We start from the raw sequence: 9,250 nt of genomic DNA on the forward strand, positions 1-9,250 counted from the left end.
CGCCCCGGATGCACCCGCCGGTGGTCGTTACTCCTGGCGGGATCTAGACTGGACCCACAGATCAATACTAGTATTTTCTGCGCACTTTGTCCTCACTCATGCGCACCCGAGAGCAACTTCCCGGTCGGTCACCCATCCTGAAACTACTCCAAGCTGAGCACGCTTAACTTTGGAGTTCTGTCTGAATGGGCTTTCGAAAAGAAGGAATTCCTTATTGATATGAGTAGTCTATCATCCCTATTAAGCCAGGCTATCACATAGACCCCCACTCAGAGAAACCGACGTCCTCGTTGGGCCATAGGAATGTTCCCTCTTGGCACATACGTCTGTGCATCCAGTCCGGTACATGTACCATGTCGTGTGCCACGACGGGTCACAAACGTCATGAACAACATGACCGCACACCTATCCGCAAACATCCATGTAACCGCGAGGGTCGGCTCTGATACCAACTTGTAACGCCTCGGACACACCCGCCGGTGGTCGTTACTCCTGGCGGGATCTAGACTAGCCCCACAGCAATACTAGTCTTTTCTGCGCACTTTGTCCTCACTCGTGCGCACCCGGGAGCAACTTCCCGGTCGGTCACCCATCCTAAAACTACTCCAAGATGAGCATGCTTAACTTTGGAGTTCTGTCCGAATGGGCTTCCGGAAAAGAAGTAATTCCTTATTGATATGAGTAGTCTATTATCCCTATTAAGCCAGGCTATCACAATGGTTTAGGAGGAATGGGTTTCTGAACCCATGGTTCTCTTTCTTTACCGTGCTTCCTAGCAATAAAGTCTCTCTTATGATAATGTTGATTCTTTGATTGTGGGTTATCAAGATCAACAACAGGTTCAATCTCTACATCATTATCTTTGCTAGGTTGACCATCAATATGAACATCATCATTAACATTATCACTAGGTTCATGTTCATTACCAGATTGTGTTTCAGCATCAGAGTTAGAAATATCATTGGGATTCTCAGGTGTGTCTACAACAGGTTCACTAGAAGCATGCAAAGTCCTATCATTTTTCTTTTTCTTCCTCTTAGAAGGACTAGGTGCATCAATGTTATTTCTCTGAGAATCTTGCTCAATTCTCTTAGGGTGGCCCTCAGGATACAAAGGTTCATCAGTCACTTTACCTCCTCTAGTTGCAACTCTAACATCAAAGTTATTATTCTTACTATTCAATTCATTGAGCAAATCATTCTGAGCTTTAAGTACTTGTTCTACTTGAGTGGTAACCATAGAAGCATGTTTACTAATAAGTTTAAGTTCACCTTTAACACTAGCCATATATTCACTCAAGTGTTCAATCATACAAGCATTGTGTTTCATTTGTCTACCAAAATAAGCATTAAAATCTTCTTGCTTAACCATAAAGTTATCAAATTCATCCAAACATTGGCTAACAAACTTAGCAGGAGGGATTTCAGCTTTATCATATCTATAGAGAGAATTTACCTTTACTACCTGTGTCAGGTTATCGAGACCGTGTGTTTCTTCAATAGGTGATGAATTAAGACCATGTATTTCTTCAACAGGAGGTAAATTCTTAACATCTTCAGCTTTTATACCTTTTTCTTTCATAGATTTCTTTGCCTCTTGCATATCTTCAGGACTGAGAAATAGAATACCCCTTTTCTTTGGAGTTGGCTTAGGAGTTGGTTCAGGAAGTGTCCAATTATTTTCATTAGTCAACATATTATACAATAGCAATTCAGCTTGATCAATAGTTCTTTCCCTGAAAACACAACCATCACAACTATCCGGTAATCTCTGGAAGCATCGGTTAGTCCATTATAAAAGATATCAAGTATTTCATTTTTCTTGAGAGGATGATCAAGCAAAGCATTAAGTAATTGGAGAAGCCTCCCCCAAGGTTGTGGGGGACTTTCTTCTTCAATTTGCACAAAATTATATATTTCTCTTAAAGCAGCTTGTTTCTTATGAGCGGGGAAATATTTAGCAGAGAAGTAGTAAATCAAGTCCTGGGGACTACGCACACAACCAGGCTCAAGACAATTAAACCATATCTTAGCATCACCCTTTAATGAGAACGGAAATAATTTAAGGATATAATAGTAGCGAGTTTTCTCATCATTAGTGAACAGGGTAGCTATATCATTTAATTTAGTAAGATGTGCCACAACAGTTTCAGATTCATAGCCATCGAAAGGATCAGATTCAACCAAAGTAATTATATCAGGATCAACAGAGAAATCATAATCCTTATCAGTAATAAAGATAGGTGAAGTAGCATAAGTAGGATCATATTTCATTCTAGCATTCAGAGATTTTTCTTTAAGCTTAGCTAATAGTTTCTTAAGATCACTTATATCATTGCAGGCAAGAAAGTCTCTAGCAGTATCTTCATACATAACATAACCCTCAGGAACAACATGCAATTCATACCTAGGGGGAGAATCTTCATCATCACTTTCATCAATATTATCAGTTTCAATAATTTCATTCTCTTTAGTCCTAGCAAGTTGTTCATCAGGAAATTCACCAAGTGACACACTAGTATCAAGCATAGAAGTAGTTTGATCATATGTATCATGCAAAGCAGAAGTGGCATCATCAATAACATGTGACATATCAGAATGAATAGCAGGTGTAGGTGTTGCAAGTTTACTTATAACAGAAGGTGAATCAAGTGCAGAGCTAGATGGCAATTCCTTACCTCCCCTCGTAGTTGAGGGATAGATCTTGGTTCTATGATCTTTCAAGTTCTTCATAGTGATAAGCATATATAAATCACAAGTGACTCAAAGAATAGAGCTATGCTCCCCGGCAACGGCGCCAGAAAATGGTCTTGATAACCCACCAGTATAGGGGATCGCAACAGTCTTCGAGGGTAGACTATTCAACCCAAATTTATTGATTCGACACAAGGGGAGCCAAAGAATATTCTCAAGTATTAGCAGCTGAGTTGTCAAGTCAACCACACCTAGAAACTTAATATCTACAGTAGAGTATTTAGTAGCAAAGTAATATGATAGTGGTGGTAACAATAGTGTAGGATCGAAAGTATGTCTAGAGGGGGGTGATTAGACTACTTGACAAAATAAAAATCTAGCCTTTTCCCAATTTTTGTTCTAGGCATATTTTAGCAACTTAGCACAAGTCAAGCAATCAACCTACACATGCAATTCTACGAATATAGCAGCGGAAAGTAAAACAATTGGATATGAAGGTAAAGGGAGGAGTTTGGAGTGTGCAAACGCAATTGGAGACACGGAGATTTTTGGCGTGGTTCCGATAGGTGGTGCTATCGTACATCCACGTTGATGGAGACTTCAATCCATGAAGGGAAACTATTGCGCGAGTCCACGGAGGGCTCCACCCACGAAGGGTCCACGAAGAAGCAACCTTATCTATCCCACCATGGCCGTAGCCCACAAAGGACTTGCCTCACTCGGGTATATCTTCACGAAGTAGGCGATCTCCTTGCACTTACAAACTCCTTGGTTCAACTCCACAATCTTGACGGAGGCTCCCAACTGACACCTAACCAATCTAGGAGACACCACTCTCCAAGAGGTAACAAATGGTGTGCTGATGATGAACTCCTTGCTCTTGTGCTTCAAATGATAGTCTCCCCAACACTCAAATCTCTCTCACAGGATTTGGACTTGGTGGAAAGATGATTTGAGGGGAAAGCAACTTGGGGAAGGATAGAGATCAAGATTTATGTGGTTCGAGTGGAATATCTTCACCTCAACACAAGTGTAGGTGGTTCTCTCTTCAGAAAATGTAAGTTGGAAGTGTAGGCATGTTCTGATGGCTCTTTCTATAAATGAAGAGTGGGTGGAGGGGTATAAATAGCCGCCACACAAAATCTAACCATTACACACAAATCACCAAACTCGGTGGGACCGAATCATGAAAGTCGGTCAGACCGATTTAGTTCAAAATGTGAACGTTAGGATTCTCGGTGGGATCGACATGTCAACTCGGTGGGACCGATTTCGTTAGGGTTAGGGCATAACATAATCTCGGTGAGACCGATTACACAAACTCGGTGAGACCGATTTTAGTAATGGACTAACAGAGAGCTGGTCGGGCAAACTCGGTGGGACCGATTCGCTCATCTCGGTTGGACCAAAACATGACGAAAGGGAAACAAAGAGTTTACATTGCAATCTCGGTGGGACCGATCGCTCATCTCGGTTTGACCGAAATGTTACGAAGGGGAAACAGAGATATTACAATCCCATCTCGGTGAGACCGAGATCCCTATCGGTGAGACCGAAAATACTAGGGTTTTTGGCAGTGGCTATGTCAACTGAACTTGGTGGCGCCGGATAGAAAATTTTGGTGTGGGCGAGTTTGACTTTTGGTTTGGGACATATGTGGATGTGAGAAAGTAGTTGAGGGTTTTGGAGCATATCACTAAGCACTTTGAGAAAGAAAGCCATTAGTCAACACCTCATCCCCTCTTAATAGTATTGGCTTTTCCTATGGACTCAATGTGATCTTCGATCACTTAAAATGAAAAGATGTAGAGTCCTGAGCTTTGAGCTTGAGCCAATTCTTTGTTCTTAGCATTTTGAGGGATCCACTTTTCTCATCCATGCCATGCCAATCGTTGAGCTTTCCTGAAATGTTTATCTTGAAATAGCATTAGCTCAATGACTATATGTTGTTAGGAATTACCAAAACCACCCAGGGATAGTTGCACTTTCAATCTCCCCCTTCTTGGTAATTGATGACAACATATAGATCAAAGTTTCGACAAATGAGAAAAATTAAAAGAAACATCGTCGCTTTGAGAAGTATGTGATAAGAAAGAGCTCCCCCTAAATTTGTGCATTATTTAGAATTTGCTTTGGAATGCAAATGCACAATCAATTAGGATCATGGGTTACTCTTCCATGTCACATACATCTTTGTGGGGAGCTCAAAATTATAGAGATTAAAAGCATGCACTCAGCACCAAGCAAGTGAATGATCATATAAGGAATGTAACGGATAGCATCATTCAACCAAACATTAATGTAGCAAATGATCAAACACATGATCAAACAAGTATCCCACACAAGGACACGATAAAGAAGTTTAATCAAAATAGCAAGAGAGATCAAAAGGATCAACACACACACTCTCTCTCCCTCTCTCTCTCTCTCTCGAAGCCTATGATCTATACATTTTTCTCCCCCTTTGGCAACAAGTTACCAAAAAGTTCAAAAATGCATAGTGCTAAATGACTCTCAGGCTTGATCTTCGGGAGGTAGTGTAGAGAGAACTCCAAGGATGAAGGCTTACTATGAAGTAGTTGGAGTTGATGGAGTGGGTGCTAGAGGTGACACTGGAGCTGTGGCTGCTGGTGCTGACACTGAAGCTCGAGTATCGGACACAGGAACTGCGGCACACCTTGGGCCTTGTGGCACTCTCTTGAAAGCATCAGTAGTGGACTTTCCCTTCTTCTCCTCTACTTCCTCCTGTAGCTGCTCAACTGCACTTTGGATAGCAGTTACCTTGACATCCAGATCATAGAACTTCTGCTCAACAATCCTCTCCAAACTCTCCTGGTTCTTAGTCAGGGTGGCCAAGCCCTTCTCAATCCTCAGGGTGGATTGGATCAGATATCCAAGATGATCTTCCTTGGTCTTCAAGAAGGCTTGAGATGCCTGCTCAGCAGTTGGCATTCTTGCAGCTTTCTCTGCACTTGCCTTCTCTCTCTTCTCATGTCCTTGCACAGATGATGGATCTTCTTCAGTCATTACAACAGTATTGTCTTCAAAATCAGGGTAGATGGGCAGGTGCTCCTTATCCAAATGATATGTGCATGTGCGCATCTTTGAGTTGATGAGCTCCTGAATTTGTGGGGCATACCCACAACTTCTCTTCTGGTCAGCATCAGTCCTCTTGATTGTCTCAACAATCAAGCTCATGACCTTGAACTACTATGGGACATCAAATATGTGCAGCAAGTTTATAGCATGTACTCTGATCATCTTGTGATCACCTGACTTGGGTAGCAGTGTGTGCCTCAGAATCCAGTTTATGGTGGGAAAACTAGACCGAAAACGCATGTGCAATGGCCTAAGCCAAATCGGTGAGACCGATTTTTACAACTCGGTCGGTCTGAGATGAATTCGGCGGAGACCTAACCCTAAATTTTCAAATCAAAACTAATCTACGGTGCATTTTCGCTGGACAGGATGATTTCACACATGGCAAGAATCATGGCAACACAATGTGCTAAGAATCAAAGTTGTGGATTAGCACAAAGATCAAGTTCATACCCTAGTTCGGCGGCGAACTTGATACGGTGCCAACGGCGGGGCAGATTTCCGTTGACAGCGGCGGAGACCAGTGGCGGGAGGTCACTAGCGATGAGAGGATGATCCGAAGACCCGAAATGGCAGAGTAGGTTAGGCACGGGCGAAGGGGTTTCAGAAAATTTTTCCAAATTTTGGCCCGTCTGTATATATAACCTAACCCTGTCAGTGTGACCGAGTGGAATAACTCGGTGGCACCGAGATGCCAAATTGCAGGCAGTTACTGCAACTCGGTGTGACCGAAAGGTTCTAATCAGTTGCACCGAGATTGAAAACCTGGATCAACTAAGTGATCTCGGTAGGATGGAAAAGGATGAATCGGTCAGACCGAGAAACACAAAGAGGTTTTGGAAGTTTAAGTCTATGATGAATCGGGAACTTCGAGTGCTCCTCACACAGAGTGGTTCGAATCTGACTTCTTCAAACTTTGTGATGTAGCATGAATATAGTTTGAGACAAGAAAAGCATAGATAGCTAGAGGGAGTTCTTAGGCATTCTTGTCCGTCCATTTGGCAAGAGAGAAATAGGCCAAACAATCAACAAATGGATGTCCTCAAATGAGTAAAATATGCAACCAACATGCTCACACAATAAGATAGCAAAAGAATGTGACAAGCATGCACAAACACTCTAGCATCTATCAAACAACTGGCGATGACTAGGTCATCTATATATGAGTATATTGACTTATGAGTCAAATGAGAACATTTGATCGTAAGTCATACTCATCGTTGAAGCACAAGTGGGGATGCCACTTTTACATAAAGCATTGTTGTGTTCACACCATTAGAGTTGCTTTAGCTCAATTGATTAGAGTAAATCTCCCCCTAGATGTGATATCCCCCCTAAGAGGGATGAACTAACCTTGGGTTTTGTCGATGATGACTTCATGTAGGTGTTGAAGATGTGGATGCTCAATGTTTATGTAGATCATTCGGAGCAATCCTTTGGAGTGAGTTGCACTTTCAATACCTACATGGGTTAGTCCCACAAGGAACAAACAATGATATCCATAGACATAGAGTGATGTGTACACAAGATGATGTCCATCGAAGCATTAGATTACCTTGTCCCTTGTCTTACCAACAAGAGGGTTTGTGACTCCTTGAACTAGTGCAAGATATGAAAGTTGTTTGCACTTGTCCTTGCCAAAGATATGTGAGTGAATTATGTTGGTGTAGTCACCCTCAAGAACTCTCTAGTTCTTCTTCTTCGGGATCCACACCATCTTGATAGGAATCCTTGGAGTTGCAATCGTACTTGATGAAGTAGAACTTGATGTAGTCTTGGGAACCCACTTGACCAGGGCCTTAGGAGCTTCTTCAAATGCATCAATCTCCTCTTGAAGCTTGTCCTTGCCCTTTTGCTTGTGGTCTTATGGTGGAAGATCATCTTGAGATTGTGTTCCTTTGAAAGAAGTAGGATCATACTTCTCTTGTTGAGGAACAAACTTCTTCTTGGGGTATTGATCTTCTTCCCACTCAACTCCATTGGCATTGAACTTTTGTTCAAAACCAACACCTTGATTCTTCCGGTGTCTTACTTGCTTACGCACAGTTTCCTCAAATTACTTACTTCCGGCAAGGCTTTTGTAAACATCTTTCTCTATAATTCCCTTCAATAAGCTATTTTCTTGCTGAAGTGTAACGTGGCTAAGAGAATCATTAGTGGAATCAAGAGAACTACTAGAGGAAACAACATTGAATTTAGCATGATTGTTGTTACTACTAGATGAAGAATCTTTCTTGTTCTTGTTGCTAGATTTAACTTGTGGCATGTAAGTAGACAAGAGTAAACGCTTGGCAATGTAAGAAGAACTTTTCTTGCGAAGATCATCATTGATTGCATTTAAAAACTCATGCTCTTGCTCAAGGTTAAGCTTTTCAAAGCGTAGCTTCTCATGAGTCCTTAAAAGTTCTCGATGATCTTCCAAGATAGTTTCATGAGCTAACTTGAGAGTGTTCAGTTCTTTAGTTAGATGCTCAATCTCCTTCTTATCATCGTCATTCGTTTTATCTTGATTAGCATGGTTTATAGCAAGCTCATCATAGTTTTCATAACTAGAGTTGTCAACAAGTAAATCATCATCTCCTAGCAAATCATCTTCATCACTATTGAAATCAACATACTCGGGATGTGTTACCTTTGGACCTTTAGCCATGAAGGATCTCCCAATTCCTTCATTTGGTGAGTCAAATATGTCGAAGGAGTTGGTTGTCACAAGTGCTACTCCGGCAACACCTTCATCTTGAGTATATTCGGAGTGATCATCGGAGTCAGAACCGGATACCCATTCACCAACATGAGCTTGATGTCTTCTTTTTGTGTAGCTGCTTGATGACTTGTCCTTCCTTTTGTCCTTGCTTCTCCGAGAGGGTCTTCGTTCATAACGATCATCTCTACTCCTTTTTTCTTGTGATGGTGATTCTTCTCTTCTACTTCTTCTTTTGTAGGGAGAATCTTCTCTTCTTTTGTAGGGAGTCGTACACTCATTGGAATAGTGTCCGGGTCTTCCACAATTGTAGCAATTGCACTAACGACTAGAAGATCTTTTGTCATTGTAGGACCTTGATTTGGAACTTATTTCCTTGCTTCTACTCTTGTAGAACATGTTGAAGTTCTTCACCATTAGACTCAATTATTCATTGAAGGTTTGCTTCTCACTTGATGATGTGGGAGCATCACACGAGGCTTTGTAAGCACCACTTGACTTGTTGCGGAGCTCGTCCTTATCCTTGAGTGACATCTCATGGGCAACAATTCTTCCAATAACTTCCGTTGTCTTGAGATCTTTGTAATTGGGCATCATTTGGATCAATGTGCACACGGTATCATATTTTCCATCCAAGGCTCTTAGGATCTTCTTGATGATGAATCTATTGGTCATCTCTTCACTTCCTAAGCCGGCAATCTCATTTGTGATGAGAGCAAGCCTAGAGTACATTTCAGCGATGCCATCACCATCCTTC

Source organism: Triticum aestivum, chromosome 4A (assembly GCF_018294505.1).
Source record: "Triticum aestivum cultivar Chinese Spring chromosome 4A, IWGSC CS RefSeq v2.1, whole genome shotgun sequence".
Taxonomy (NCBI): domain Eukaryota; kingdom Viridiplantae; phylum Streptophyta; class Magnoliopsida; order Poales; family Poaceae; genus Triticum; species Triticum aestivum.